Source organism: Cyprinus carpio, chromosome A12 (assembly GCF_018340385.1).
Source record: "Cyprinus carpio isolate SPL01 chromosome A12, ASM1834038v1, whole genome shotgun sequence".
NCBI classification, from domain to species: Eukaryota; Metazoa; Chordata; class Actinopteri; order Cypriniformes; family Cyprinidae; genus Cyprinus; species Cyprinus carpio.
Window position 1 is genome coordinate 4,333,578 of NC_056583.1, and position 17,113 is coordinate 4,350,690.

General features: G+C 35.6%; 1 pseudogene; it reads left to right on the plus strand.

Annotated features, from left to right (window-relative positions):
• The first annotated feature begins 5,068 nt into the window (after positions 1-5,068).
• On the plus strand, positions 5,069-16,108 carry LOC122133913 (annotated as a pseudogene).
• Positions 16,109-17,113: the final 1,005 nt, after the last annotated feature.

Consider the following 17,113-nt stretch of genomic DNA (forward strand, 5'->3'; position numbering starts at 1 on the left):
GCCTCTGTGTCAACTTGTGTTTATTTTAACCGGTTCTGTCTTCATCTTCACTTTCTAGGTGCTTAAAGAAACATCCCAGACCAACTTTTTTTTCACCCATGTACGGTGGTACCGGGCGAATTTTTCCGGTAGCCATGGAAAACAATGTTTTCCATCCCGGGGTTGGGTGGTGCCCCGCTCAGCTACCAAAGCCCTTTGCCGTGGCACTTGCTGCAGGTTGGAGTTCATGTGAAAGTCACACAGTATAGCCCTTCCGACTGTACAACTAAAAGGGCGGTGAATCAGGAATGTGACTACATTTGGATGTGCGGTCTCCCAAAGCATGTGTCCCAAAGTGGGGCCAGAACCAAAGCCTGATCCCTTTAACTAACAGAGGACGGCTCGGCAGTCAGTGCCAAAGCATACTCATTCCTTTGATTGGTTCTTTGGATGTAAAACTTAACAATATGGCTGTAGGAGGAACCATTGTCAGTGATTTTCTTCTCTCTAATTGTGGTTATTGGGCTTGTGTTGGCCTGTAGCATCATCTTGCATTTGCACCAACAAAATCACACAAGGAAACGAGGCCAGCTCAAACTAAATGCCAAGTTATTTATTTTCCAGAATCCACATGACCAATGTGTCTGAGTCTGGGTGTTTGCCCCTGTTTACAGGTCCAAAGCTATCTTTTAACAGATATTTGGTTAACTCAAGTAAGCAATTTTGACAACTAAAATATTGCATTTTTCTGTTTGGAGGAACAAAATCAGTTTTTGTACAGCCTTACATTTTTCTAAAAGTCCATCCGCTAAAATAAGCGCGATATTGCGTGTGGTCAGAGAACGGTTTATATGAATTAATATTTTATTTTTTGAACTAAATTCATATTACGTCGAGAGGCTACAGAAGATGTTTATCGTTTAGATAATCGAATGCTCCTCAGTGGCACTTAATAGTTCAGAGTGAACGTTCTGTTCTGGCGATCAACTGTAGTACGTATTTATATGTTCGTTCAAAGAGAATTTTCAGTGTTTTGGATTTATATTCGGGGTGATCCTGCTGTAACTACCCTTTGCGAATTCATGTACCACATATGCTTGAAACAGATCTCACCTCGTTGCTCGCATGTAACAAGCTGTACTGTATTTTCATGACCGTGGTCAGCAATTCTAATTCCTTTGTCCATAACCATTTCTCTGGTGGTGTGTTTTCCAGAATGTATTTATGTTTTTGTTTGCGTTTATTTAGTATTTGTCTCTGGAATGGTTTTCTTGGCATGTTGTTTGTCTGTCAGACAGCACATGCGTTATGGCTCTGACTGAATGTTCTGGGTTTGACTGACAAGACGATGTGAACCGATCCATCCTTTCCACGAGCCAGAACAGATGATCTGTCCCATTGACCATCCCAATGCAACAAGCTGCTATATTGTGATTTAATAGTAGGAGGTGTTCGTCCATTGACAAACCAATAAATGACAAAAATATTAGCACAAAACAGCTTTGCTTGATTACATTTACATTATTTAGTCATTTAGCAGACACTTTTATCCAAAGAAAAAAAAAGGACTTACAATGAAGACAATAGAAGCAGTCAAAACCAGCAAATGTGCAACTTTTGCTGTGACAAGTCTTGGTTAGACTAACGGGAAGTACATGTAGCAAGGTTTTTTTTTTTTTTTTAATAATAATAGAAAAAACAAGAAGACAGAATGGAAAAAAGGAATAGAGAATGCTAGTGTTAGTATAGATGAAATAGAATAGAAAGTGCTAGAGGTTCAAGTGTTTTTTTTTTTTTTTTTAATTGGAATTTTTGAAATACAGAGTGCTAGAGTTAGAGGGACAAATGAAGATGGAAGAGAGATTTTTCAGTAGTTTCTTGAAGATGGCTAAGAAACTCAGCTGCTCGATTGAGCTGGGCAGGTCATTCCACCAGGAGGGAACATTTAATGTAAAAGTGGTTTTGTGCCTCTTTGGGATGGCACTATAATGCGCGCTGTTCGCCGCTTTGATTATTTGGATTATTTTTTATTTTACAGTATAAATAGTCTAAATTATCAATATTTGTCATGATCTTTTAAAAAAGTTAATTTAAAGGCTTGTTTTAATAGTTGGTAGACTGTATATCAGTTGTTTTATTTACACTGTAGTGATTTCAGTGTAAAAGAGCCTCACACAGGGCACAATGAAAAGGTAGAGATTTTAGATCCAAGTAGCACCACATGTAATGGCTTTGGGCTTAAATAGGGATATTAATATTTAGTTTTGGTCACACTGTTTTATGGGGCACCAGCCAGGAATCTTCAGTTTCATTGACAGTAAAGAACAGTCATGGAAGATTGTCGAATAGATAAGATTTCATAAATTGGAGGAAGTTGTAGTCTGACCAATCTGTAGGACTGTTTGAGCCTTCTTACTGTATTGTCGACACAATTATAATAAAAATGAGTTTTTATTAACAAAAGGATAGACAAGAGAAACTAACAACTACTAAATGGGTACAATGAATGAATAAAGTGTGAAAGATCGATAGATGCAAGTGACTGAGCTGGATGTTACTATGGATGGACCGTTATCTTATGGCAAGATGAACAGAAGTTTCCTGGAAGTAATAAGGTAAACCTTATTCTAGATTCAATAAATTGAGAGATTATTTGTTATTAACTGGCATCAATTAGATGATCATATACTGACAATACACACTAAAGCCAAGGGTCTCTTGGGAAGAGGTTTGGAAAGAGTGATATTTATGTTCCGCCTGGTCATGTGTGCGATGTCTTCCACTTGTTGATCTGAGCCACATTAAAGTGGGAAGAAAAGAGTTGAATCACTGGTGAACTCCTGAGCACCGAGAAGGTCCTTGGTCTGGAAACACAAACGGAGGAGCCTTGAAGGTGAGTGTTCTGGAGATATAGGCAAACTGGAACATGCAGAGAGAGGATCGCTGATGAGACGATTCTGACGTTGGTGGAGAAGATCCTGTGGCAGTCCAGCACATGCAACGAGGATCACTGAAGAGAAGGTTCTGAAGTTGTTTCAGAAAGATGGGGGGCCACCAAACTTGTGGTCATTGTTGCTGATGCTGTTTCCAAACTCCCCAAATGTGCTTCTTTCTGAACATCTTTGATTCTCCTTGGAATACCTTAGAGTAACAGCTTAGCAACATAGAGAGAGTGACTCTTTCTTTGTCTCTGAGAGAACCTTTTAATCTTTCTTGAGAAGGAGGGATTTGCAAGTTGGCGCCTTTCAGATCCAGCATTTTGATTGGCCGAAGCTGTCAGAGGTGGCCACGGTATGGCCCCTCTCTGGCCTGAGTTCTATTTACATAGCCTAAAGTCCACTTTTTAGACACAATGTCTTGAGGTTTTTTCTATGCATTATGCACATTCCCAAACCAATTCCAGATGAACCTACACATTGTGCTGAAAATATGAAGATCAAACATCAACAGTAATGCTTTGTCTCATGCATTCATATATACAGTACATACCTTAATGGGTAAGGTTGCATACATTGTTTGTATTACAAACAGCACTCCAATTAAGTATATACAGTTCTGTAAATGGATATGAAGAAGGTTTAATCAATTTTGTGTCCATTTTGTGTGAATGCATGTGAAGATCTGTTCTTCCTTTGGTCACATGGCAAAAGATTTCTCCTGTGAGAGGAATTTATGATCATTCACACTTTGATAAGAGTAAGGGAGGACAAAGCAGTTCCTACCCACTCTCCATAAGAGGCAGTGATGTTAAGGTAAAAGTCATCCTTTGTTGTTCAGTAAAAAGCCTGATCACATCAAAATTAATTTTCTACACAGTAGTTTGCCATCTTGATTGCTGTTCACTAGCGGGTCTTTGTTACAGTGTAATTCTACATTTACGTACTGAGTAATATTAGTTAACATGTACATACAGTACTTCAGGGTTAGATTTAGGGCTTGGTTTAGAGTTAAAGGGTTACTCCACCGCAAAATGAAAAATTTTGTCATTAATCACTTACCCCCCATGTCGTTCCAAACCCGTAAAAGCTTCGTTCGTCTTTGGAACACAATTTAAGATATTTTTGGATGAAAATCGTGAGGCTGAGACTGTCCCATAGACTGCCAAATAAATAACAGTGTCAAGGTCCAGGAAAGTATGAAAAGTTATTTATTTGGCAGTCTATGGGACAGTCTCAAGCCTCCCGAATTTTCATCATTCATTGTGTTCCAAAGACTAACGAAGCTTTTACGGGTTTGGAACGACATGGGGGTAAGTGATTAATGACAAAATTTTCATTTTGGGATGGAGTACCCCCTTTAAATTGCGTGCGAATTTATTGCTATAGTAAGCAGTGTTGGGGTAACGCATTACAAGGTGACGTGAGTTACATAATCAGATTTCTTGTATCAGATACAATAAAATATCTGTGTAGACTAAGCGTGAATAATATACTCATCTCACTTGCACTAAAACACATTCAGTATTCCTCAAAATTAGCGCAAACTTGCAATAATTAAGTGTTACCACAAAAATCCTTTATGTATTGAATCCCATTTTATTAACCAATGTCTTTGCTGCTGACCTTTCTGAACATTCTTCTCTTGCGTTATATTCTCAAAAAATGACAACCAATTTTTTAATGTGCAGAATAGCATACTTATTCTTGTGCACACCTGATGGAAAAAGCAGAGTTTTACACAGGACAAAAAAGGGTATTTCTATTATGTATATTTTAAGTCCTAATTACACCATTTTACCCATATCATAATTATACATTTTAGCTGTTTTATTTGCTGCATCCACCAGGAACCTCCCAGGTTTTTGTATTTAATAGTTTGGAATAAATCAAAGAATTCTGAAATACGGATCAAATGTTTTTTGTTTTTTTTTGAAGAGAAACTGTATCTTTTTGTACTATATGTATCAATACATTTTAGAAATGTATTTACTTTTGCATTTATTTTGTTACATTTATCATTAACTGAAATGTTCTCTGTGGTTAAAATTTAACGTAAAATTAAAATTAATTATCTTGATATGGTCTGCGGTATCTCAAATGTTATGCAACTAATCTAATCTAATCTCAGAGTTTGGTTTCAAACTGTCAACATGAAGAATGGCTATAAACAATGGAGAGAATATTACCTTTGTCCTTGCACTATATACACTATAAGTGTGCACTTCTTCCACACTTGATTCACTTGTTTCCTCTGCACAAAACCTACAACTTTAAGTTTGAGTCCAGAGTAACACAGGTAAGTACTTTTACTACATATCTTATATAGATCAAGAAAATGTTTCACCTGTTTGATATTATGTTACATCTGGTATCCAGTGTGGATGATTTTATATACCCTTTGCAGATTCAGCATGATGTTAATAATTTAAACTTAAAACAGTATAAAAGGGATCATAAAAAATACAGGATATATTTTATTTAGTACTGTACTGAATAAGGTATTATACATATAGTCCAATTTTTTTATTTTTTTTATTTACACAAATGAACTGGTTCAAAAGTTTACATACTCTTGAATCTTAATGTATATATATATATATAATATATATATATATATATATATATATATATATATATATATATATATATATATATATATATATATCAATAGAAAAACACAAAATGTTCTGGCAGAAAATTACCAGTACGCCTTCTGTTAAATTTATGGACATTTCCTTCAATCCTAAATCAAAACACAATGCAATGCGTAATTCAAAATACAGTTAAAACATATTTAAATAATACAGTGGTTTAGTGTTTATATGTGTTTCTGTTTTTTGTATTAAAAGCGTGTGTGTGTGTGTGTTTCAGTGAAGGGTGATGGCGCGGAAGTCTGCGTGCTGTCGTCTCAACGGTCTGGAGATCTCGCTCATCGTTCTCTTCCTTTTGATGACAATAGTCTCAGTGGGGCTAATAACAGTCCTGATCCTCAAATTGGATTCAGAAAAACGTAATCATATGTTTTAAAGTAATTCTGAACTGTACACATGGTTTAATTACAAGAAAATTATAGATCATAAACCAATTTGTATTTTTCATAAGCAAATTCTTGTCCTTAGGCATTCTAACACCTATAAAAAAGTTTGACTGATTTTATATTCACACATTTAATATTAAGAAATATTTTTATTATTTGTGCACCAGAAGAAGCAACTCCAGAGGAACCGAGCCCATCAGTGAATCCTCCAGAGAGCCCTTATCTGATCGGTGTGGGTCGAGCAGATTGTACCGGGCCTGTGGCCGATCTGCCTATGGTCAGTTTCATTTCTCTCAATCCTTTTCTGTTCAGTTCATTTCTAAGACTTTGATCATTTGACTTTACTCTGAAACTATTGCCAGCTGTTCTGTGTGGTTATTGGTGAGGCCTTAGTTGGAAGTTGTTATTCATCAGTTGTTAGAGACTGATAATGTTTATGACTGTGCAGATGTGATGATAAAGGACAGTTATTGATGTCAAAGGCCTTTAAGATTCTTGTTAATCCTGTTTTTTTGTTTGTGGAAAAGATGGGTTACGCCAATACTGACCAGACAGCGAGAGGGATCCACACACGTCTGTTCAGCAGAGCCTTCATCGTGGACGATGGCAGTAAAAGAGTGGTGTTCATCACTGCAGACATCGGCATGGTCTCTCAGAGACTAAGGCTAGAGGTAGCACATGCACTATTCTGGGTTTCTTCTTCTCTAGTCATGGGAAAAGTTTACATAAAGCACTTCTCTTATAATAACGTGGAGAGTATGGTAATATATATACAGTGTATATATATATATATATATACACACACACACACTAAGTCTTTGTTAAGTAGTTCATTTACTAGGAGATTGAGCTCTTGCCAGTTGTGCTTTTGTTCCTTGTGTTGTGATTCATTCATCTCTCTATCTATCTCCCTGTCTATCGTTCTATCATTTTGTGTACCTGTCATTCTGTATATCTATTGTTCTATCATTCTGTGTGTCTGTCTGTCTCTTTATTGGTCTATATAGTGGCCCATTTATTGGTCTGTCTGTCTGTCTGTCTGTCTCGATCATCTATCTATCTATCTATCTATCTATCTATCTATCTATCTGTCAATCTATTTTGAATCACATCTATCTATCTATCTATCTATCTATCTATCTATCTATCTATCTATCTATCTATCTATCTATCTATCTATCTACTGTATCTCTCTCTCTCTCTCTCTCTCTCTCTCTCTCTCTATATATATATATATATATATATATACAGTATATATATATATATATATATATATATATATATATATATATATATATATATATATATATATGTGTGTGTACACACACATAGTCAATGACCTGCTGTAGAAAAATTGCTAGTAATTTTACAAATACAAAGGACATGTTGAATTATTATTTTTCATATATATATATATATATATATATATATATTAATACTGGAAATTTGGAATATATAATACTAGATTGTTAGTAAAAAAAACTTGTTGTTAAGTAGTTTGGCACTTTTTTTTTTCATTAGTTTTTTTTATGAGTTGACAATTTTCAAGATTTTTTTTTTTTTTTGTTTGTTTGTTTTTGAGTAACCCTGAGAAAAATAATGATATTCCTGTTTAAAAATATAACTTTTTATTGTTATCATTAATTTATATTATTGTTACACCACTTGTCATTATTTTTTGGAATGATTCAATCTAAATTTTAGTACAGAACTGTAGAAACTGTAGAATAAAAAAAAAAAAGAAACTAAAATTAATACAAGGATTTTGCATATCTAAAAATCTGACTCATGTTTCAAACTAGATTTTCTCCTTATGATCATTTCTGGCATCTCTTTACTTGTTAGTGACTATATTTGCATATAGACCAATAATGTGTTTATTTCCAGTAATCAGAGTACAGACTTAACCATTGAAGGATGTTCACATGCCCGTTTTTAAAATCAGCATGCGGCACAAATTACTATTATGATTGTGACATTTATGAGCTTAATCGCATTAATTTGATCGTATTGTGTTTGCATGAGGTAAAGTTTAATCACAATATTGAAATGCATAAGAATCTCATTAGAATTGCATTATGAGGGTGTATCTAAATGTCGTTGTCCCAAACCATTTTAGGTTCTGCAAGAGCTAAAGGCGAAATATGGAGACCTGTACAGACAGGACAATGTGGTCATGAGTGGCACACACACACATGCAGGCGTGGGCGGCTACTTCCAGTACACCCTCTTTATGATCACAAGTAAAGGCTACATTAAACCGTCAATACAAGCCATCGTCAGTGGAATAGTCAAGGTATAACTCTCACTTGAAATGCATTTCTGATATGTTAATATATAAATGTGTACCCTTTGGATTAGTTTATGCAAATGCCTTCAGCATGTCATTGATAATGTTTTCTTCTCTTTGTATTAGAGCATTGATATAGCTCACAGGAATTTGAGACCTGGACGCATTTTCATAAATAAAGGACAACTAGCTGACAGCAACTTGAACAGAAGCCCACATTCATACATGAACAACCCTGAGGAGGAGAGAAACAGGTTTGTTTGTTTGCTCATATTGATCCAGCTGTATTTTAAATGAACTCAAATCCCAGCAGTGTCAGAAATCAGCTTTAATTATTAAAGGGATAGTACGCACAAAAATTAAATTGCTGTCATCATTTACTCACCCTCATGTTTCTTTCTTCTGTGGAACACAAAAGTATATTTTGGAAGAATGTCTGTAACATTCAAAAACTGTTTCGGGTCCTACTGACTTCCATTATAATTATGATTATAATTAATACAAAAAATAGTTGTCACACAATATTAGAAATCAGAAATCAAATTACACAAATGCTTGTTTAAATTGTTTGTAAGTATGAAACTATCTTCCAATCTAAAAGTGTAGAATCTTTATAATTTTGTAATATCTTTACCCCAGGTGGGGGCAAGTTGTCACATTTCTTTTTTAAACCCAAACTATGCTTTCATATTGTTGTATGTAACATTTAAATTTTGCGGTTTTATCAAGTGTTTTTTTTCTCATAATTGTGTTACAGTAAAATGTGATGACAGCTAGCCACAGTCTCTCCTAATGGTTTAATTTATATGTTTGTGTTAAAAACACTTAATATTAGTTACACATTAAACAACACTCATGATTAATTTCTGACTCAGATATGAATTCAACACAGACAAGCAGATTGTCATCATGAAATTCACAGATCTGGACGGGGATGGTATGGGCTTGCTCAGGTACAAAACACCTTTTACTTCAAAGAATTATAAGTTTCAGTGCAAACAAAATAATATCTTAGGGATTTATTGGCTATGTATCTGCCCTCAGCTGGTTTGCTGTACATCCTGTCAGTATGAATAACACCAATCGCATGGTGAGCTCGGACAACCTCGGCTACGCCTCCTACGCCTTCGAGCAAGAGAAAAAACATTTGCTTTCCTACCCGGTGAGGTAAAAGGTCAACCTTTTAATTAGAGCCTTTTCCCTCAGAGCCCCATCATCAAGGTTAATTAATTGTCTTTATTAGTTGTAATCTACTTGAAGAGTTCACAAGGACATTTTGCCATTCAACAAAGTCAATAGTTCTCCTGCAAATGCTCTAAACACGGAGGGAGTTTATTGAAGATGGTTAATTAATGTTGTTATTATGCAAGATCTGTTTGCCCTATAAAATAAACAGAAGATAACATTTCTGTTGCTTATGTCAGCAGTTATTTTTAATAGGCTTTTTGCCTCGGATACAGTATGAAAAGCTCAGCAGTAATGCATCACGGTTCTGTTTACCTCCAGGGCCCTTTTGTAGCTGGCTTTTCCTCCAGTAATCTTGGAGATTCATCTCCCAACATTCGCGGCCCTGTCTGTGTGAACACCGGCGAGAAGTGTGACTACCTTAACAGCTCCTGTCCCATTGGTGGAGTGAGTTATTTATCAACCAACAGTGTTGTGCGCCATTTAGATTTACCTTAATTTATTTATCACACTCCACTAATTCAAATCTTCTTGGGTGTGATTGTTGAATTTGTTCAGTTTAATATTTTAACTTAAATATTTGCAGACACTTGGAAATGTTTACTCTCCATGTGCCTTTCAACAGAAAAAAGCGTGCATAGCTTTTGGACCGGGTGAGGACATGTTTGAAAAGCACCAGGATCATAGGAGAGAATATGTCTAAAAAAGCAAAGGTTTGTCTCATTTGTCAAATTGCTTGATCCTGATGTGTATCAGTGATTGTGGTGCGAGTGCATTACTTTACTTAGTCAATTTTTTCTGCAGGAGCTGTACAGCAGTGCAAAGCAGGAGCTGCATGGGCCCGTTTACGCTGCACATCAGTGGGTCAACATGACCGATGAGACTGTCCCACTGAACTCCACTCATACAGTGAGTAGAGGGTTCCTGTGCATGAAAAACAGCTAATGAGATCAAAAACATGTACTAAAAGAGTAAAGTAAATTTGATTTGTATAGCACTTTTTAAAATACACATAGTTTTAAAGCAACTTTAAAGAAATGTTCTGAATTAAATTATTTATTAATTTATATAATAATAATAGAGTTTTTCATTTTGGGTGAACTATCCCTATATGTAGAGTACCGGTAAAAAGGTTTGCAATAATAAAGATTTTTTCAAAATATTAAAAAAATGTCATTTATTACTGTAATGTCAAAGCTGAATTTTCAGCAGCCCACTACTCCAGTCTTTAGTGGTTACATGATCCTTCAGAAAATCTTTCCATTTGAAATGTTTTAAAGAAAACATGGTCAATTTGCAGTTTTTCAACTGTATACATGCATGTAGACAATCATGCGTGCAAGCATGAGGCTAACATGACTAGTGAGACACTTACCAACCAAAATTATGTTTTATCTTATGTCATGTTTATGAAAACTCAATGAACAAAAACATAAAGATCCGCAAAGTGCTGCTTTCAGTGAACAAACTTGACTCACATGAATCATGTACGTAAGTACATAAAGAAATAGTTCTCAAAAGGACAATTGTACAGATGAAATTAACACATTTTGCACTGCATAATTCCTGTATGTACTTTAACATAAAATACAATCCTCACGTTTTAACCCTCCAAAACATCCAAATTGTAAGTGCATCACCAAAACATGATTTTCTCTTGTTTTTAAAATCTGAAGAAAAAAATATTTTCTGCAGTTATTGTCTGAACATCACAGATGCTCTCTGTAGAACTTAACATGAACCAGAAAATTCTGCATTTTGGTGTTCGTGCTGACACTGTTTCTGTCATCAGGGACGGACGTGTAAACCTGCTCTGGGCCACAGTTTTGCTGCTGGTACAACTGATGGAGGAGGAGAATTCAACTTCATACAAGGTAAGGAGTCGGGTTTCATGTCACTTGGGAAGTACTTTGCCAATTCTTATGGTTACATAATTTGACAGATAATTATGGTTATGCTTTTTCTTGTGACCAGGGGATACTGATGGAGATCCTTTCTGGGATGGAATTAGAGATGCACTTTTGGGACCCCCTTCCAATGAGACCAAGGCTTGTCATCAGCCTAAACCAATCCTCTTCAGCACTGGGGAGGTATGAGGACAAGTAGAGCTCTTAAAGAAATGGAATAACAAAACCTGGTATACAATATGGTATCTGTTGTTATTATTAGCATAAGATAAGAATGTGTCAAAAGGGAAAATAGCTCCAGAATTGGCACTTTTTACACAGTACATGACAATAGGTAATGGCAAGTATTCATAATTCCTGTCGGACTGTTTTATTTGTTTTGAAATAATAACAGTGATGGTTGTTTCTGTGCAGATGGATTCGCCCCTCCCATGGCATCCAGCCATCGTGGATGTTCAGATCATCACTATCGGCTCATTAGCCATAGTTGCAGTCCCAGGAGAATTTACGTGAGTTCTGTTAATTGGTATAGGAAAAATTAAAATAGGAAACAGTGGTTCCGTAACCAGACAGTATTGTTTACCACAAATTGTCTTCTGTGTTCTAGTACCATGTCAGGAAGAAGGATACGAGAGGCAGTCAAAAAGGTGAGAATTGCACATTCACAACTGGTAAAATGTTTGGAATAATTAAAACTTTTTATTGATTTTGAAAAAAGTCCCTTCTGCTTACCAAGGCTGCATTTATTTGATTAAAATACAGTAAGAATAGTAATTTTGTGTAATGTAATTAGAATTTAAAATAACTTATTTCTTTTTTAATATTTGTTTAAATTTATTTATTAATTAATTAATTTATAAATCAGTTTATTCCCGTAATGCAAAGCTTAATTTTTATCATCATTTTATCATCTTCAGTGTCACATGATCCCTGTTTTAAGTTGGTTTAAAGGGTTAGTTCACCCAAATATGAAAATTCTGTCATTAATTACTCACTCTCATGTCGTTTCAAACCCGTTAAGACCTTTGTTCATCTTCGGAACACAAATTGAGATTTTTTTCGATGGAATCTAGAGCTGTCTGACCCTCTTTATTTGTATTTATATTAAATTCTTTATTTGTGTTCCGAAGATGAACAAAGGCCTTGTGGGTTTGAAACGACATGAAGGTGAGTAATTAATGAGAGAATTTTCATATTTGTGTGAACTAACACTTTAAATCTTTTTTAACCAACAGACGTTTCTCTGTAAAAACAGGACGTTTTCCTTCTTCCCCTCACAACCTATCCTGTGGTGTGCCTCAAGGCTCTGTCTTAGCTCCCTCTAGGTTCCATCTTCAGGAAACATAATGTTTCATTTCACTGTAATGCTATATGCCTGTGTCTATGAAAAATAAGAGTGCTCTAGGTCATCTAACAGCATGTCTTGAGGATGTGAACGCTTGGCTTGCCAAGATCTTTCTTTTTTTGAACTCAGACAAAACAGAAGTTATGGTTTTTGACCCTTCAGAATCCAGGCCAAGAAATCACCTTGACCTTGAATCTTTAAATCAATTAATTTCTCCCCAAGTACGAAATCTAGGTATGATGATAGATAGATGCCTCAAATTCGACAAGCAGATAAGCGCGGTCATTGGGTCCATCCTTTTCTATCTTCATTCTCTAATCCTTTCTTCCAAAGCGTTTCTTGGAGATTGCCATGAAGGGAAGGAGGAAATTTGATGACGCTACACCCTTCTGAGATCTCTTTACTGGCTTCCGATTAATTTTAGAATTGAGTTTAAAATTTTATTACTGGTGAATAAGTCATTAGATGACTTAGCACCTTCTTACTTGTCTGATCTACTTCACTTGTACCCTCCAACCAGAGGCCTTAGATCCGAAGGTAAACTCCTCCTGCAGATCCCTAGCACCCGGCTAAAATCGAGGGTAAACCGAGCCTTTGAAGTGGCCGGCCCCACATTGTGGAACAAGCTCCCATTCTATATTAGATCGGCTTCCTCTTTTTCTGAGTTTCAAGTCATGTCTCAAAACTTATTTATTCTCTGTTGCTTTTAGTTTATCGGATTGTTTCGGTTTTACTGTTTTGCTGCTATTAGTGTACTCAACTTTTTAATTTTAAAAACCACTTTGGTCGGCCTGCAGCCATTTTTAAATGTGCTCTATACATAAATTGAACTTAAACTTGAAAATGTCATACATTTTTTCTCAGGACTCTTTGATGAACAGGGAGTTCACAAGAACATTATTCATTTAAAACAGAAATCTTTTTTGTAGTATTATAAATTTCTTTGCTGTCACTTTTTATCAGTTTAATGCATCCTTGCTGAATTAAAGTATTAATTTATTTTTATTAATCTTTCTTACACCAAAAACTTTGATTAGCAGTGTATCACAGTATTTACAAAACATTGAAAAGAAATGTTTCATCAAATCAGCATATCAGAATGAGTTCTGAAGGCTCACGTGACACTGAAGATTGGAGTAATGATGCTGAAAATTCAGCTTTTTTAAAAAATATTAAAAAAACTAAAAGAAAAAAAATCATTAAAAATGTAATTACTCTAAATGTAATTCTAAGCCAGTAGTCTACATATAAGGATAGTTCACCCAAAAGAGTTTTTAGAGGATTCCATTTTAAGCTGAATAAACATATTTTGACACAAATATCAATATGTTTAGGGGGAATAGACAGTGGTGTATTTTGACGTCACAATCATTTCACATGATTTCTATAGGAGTTGGAGGTGAAAGACTCTTTCGCTAATGCAGAAGTGGTTGTCGCTGGTCTGTGCAACATCTACACCCACTACATCACAACATACGAAGAGTATCAGGTATATACTGTATGCCTCAGTTTTAGTGAACCATCGACACTTACAAAAACATACTGTAATATAGTCATGGCATTTACATGGTGCTCCAGGGTACATCAGTGATCCAAAAACAAATATATATATGTGTCTGTATTTTTCCTCTATCTTCACAGATCCAGCGATATGAGGGTGGATCCACTATTTATGGTCCTCACACTCTCTCGGCTTACACCAGCGCTACAGAGGCCTGGCCAGAGCTATAGCTCACGTAATGCTCCACTGCCTTACAGTCATTTGTGACTTTTTGATGAACTGAAATGGCCTGCATGATTTCATATATTACTACATTTTTCACAGGAAACAATTGGAGAACTGCCTAAGGGTCCTGAACCCCCTTTCTTTGATGAAGACAAACTTTTTAATCAAGTGAAGGACCCAATTGCAGATGTAGCTCAAGCTAACACCACATTTGGTGATGTCTTACAGCAAGTGAACTCCATCTATAAAGTGGTAGGTCAATAATTCTGAGGTGCAAACAGTACAGTAAAGTTGCGGTCACATTTACCATTGCTTGGTGCAATTTTGCAGACAGAATCAATAATTTCAATAGGAATCCACATGTTTGGGTGCTTTGCGTGAGGGGTGAAAAAGTTCCCACGTAGATTTTGCTCTTGTTCAAGTTGGACATGTGAATTTGATGTGCTAAACCTGGTTTGAATGTGACTTCTACGCTATTGACAATGGACCTTTTTTGCCCGTGAAAAATGTGACTGCACATGAACACTGTCCTAGCGAAAGCTTACTATTATAAATTGACAGGCTTTATGTGATTTATTTATTCTAAAGGGAGAAATTGCATCTGTCACATTTGTCGCTGGAAAACCCAAGACACTCTGGAGATATTGTGAGTTCTTTAATAGCAGTAACTGTACAGTAATCTCTTGCAAAACATGCTATTTTATGTATGAGATATAACTAATCTGTTTTGATTATGATATCAGAGAGATAAGACATTCGTCACAGTGGAGAGGTTTCATAACGACACCAACTCATGGGAAATAGTTCACACGGATGCTTCGTGGGAAACAAGGTAATGTGTTTTCTACAGACAGTACAGTACATGCTGCAGAAAGATGCATTTTTTTTTTAAATGTTATCATATTTGTTTGTTTCATTCTATAATTTTACTTTGAGGTTGAGTAAATAAAGCCATCTTAAAGCTAAAGCTATCTTTCAAGGTCTATCCCCGATAAGGCAAACGCTGAGTCAAGATCTTATCACTTATTTTATGGGCAATTCAGTCTTCGGGCCGAAAACCATGTGTGATCCCTCAAGGAATTCTAGATTAGACAGTCTGTAAATTTATGTTGACATAATGCGTAAAGGCAAAACACAGTATGTCAGCAAAACTGGAACTGATAAAAGAGCATCAAAGTTTTTAATTGAATGTTAATTTATTTGATATTAGTTTTCAAAATTCTGTTCAAAATTCGGTGAGCATAGAGACAAACCTGAGTTTTCAAACTGGGATAACAAAAAAAAAAAAAAAAAGTGTGTAAAAATGTTAAATTATATTATTAATAATTACAAATAAATATATACTATAATATGGACTCATTTTGTTTATTCAGGTTTCACTGGATTAAAGGACTTGCTGGCCGGAGTCAGTCAAAAGTGGAGTGGCACATCCCGCTCACTGCACAGACAGGAACCTACCGCATTCAACACTTTGGACACTATAAACAATCCACAAATAACAACACCATCACACCATACGTGGGCACTTCTGATGCTTTTAAAGTCACCAAAAAGCTTTTACTACTATTGATCAGTGTATCACTGAGAAAGTACATTAGACTCGACGCTGACAGATATTAGCTGCTTGTAATGCAGTGCTCAATTAAAAACATCAATCTGTAACTTAATGTTGTGAAACTTTCATACAGCAAGAGTACTAAAATGTCAATATTGTTTTCTAAGGTGAAGTAATTGTTTTGTGAAGTATAAAACATCTATAAAACTGTTGCAGTAGCTCCTGATGTCTTAAGAATTTATTTAATAAAATTTTTGATTTTAAATTTGTGTCTTGGTAATTATGCACTAGCCCTATTCATTTTATAAAAGTAGCAAGCACCTTGCACACGGAAGAACAAAATGGCTCAAAAGTTTGAAAAATAATCAATTTCAGCCAAAAGTATAAAGCCTCAGTAGTTTAATTATAATTAAAGAAGATAAAAAAAAAAAAAACATAGAAATAATGTTTTTGTAGTTTTACACCAAAAAATTCCATTGCACTTGGTGCTGGTCAGCCCCTCAGTGTATTTCGCCATGTTGAAAAGATTGACCCATGGTTTTCAATGTTGGTGAGTTGTAGATTTGCTAGTAGCATAGTGTAGTTTTTAGTTATGCGAAGACTGAAAATTAGGCAATGAATCACACCTACTGTATTGTCGTGCTTTACCAATGGGAGAATCAGTACCATTAAAAGTTCTGAAGTCAGAAGACAGGAAGACCAACAAAGAGTAAAGACTTCTACATGCACGATTTTAGCAATCCTATAAGATCATTGCTGGTCACACTGTGCAACATGGATCTAATAAACTTGGGTACGACATGCATGTAGACTGTACGATGATGACACCTATTGACTCAAAGGCTACGACGCACGTTTCTATAGAAGAATAAAACGTCAGTAGCATGTCGCATTGATTTCATGTCACATTTTTACTGGTTGGTCAGTAAACGTGGCTCGTAACTACAAACCCACTGTGCGATGAACATGCTGAGTTTCTGACACTGCTAGAACATTATCGTAGGCTATCTTTGGTCGCAAGACTGTGACAACGGCCATCTTTGAACCTCTCTCACTGTACGACATAGGACCACCGATTAGGAGCCATGATCACAGAAATCGCCACAATTGTTTCACGATGCCAGTCTTTTGTCTGGGACAGCCGAAAATC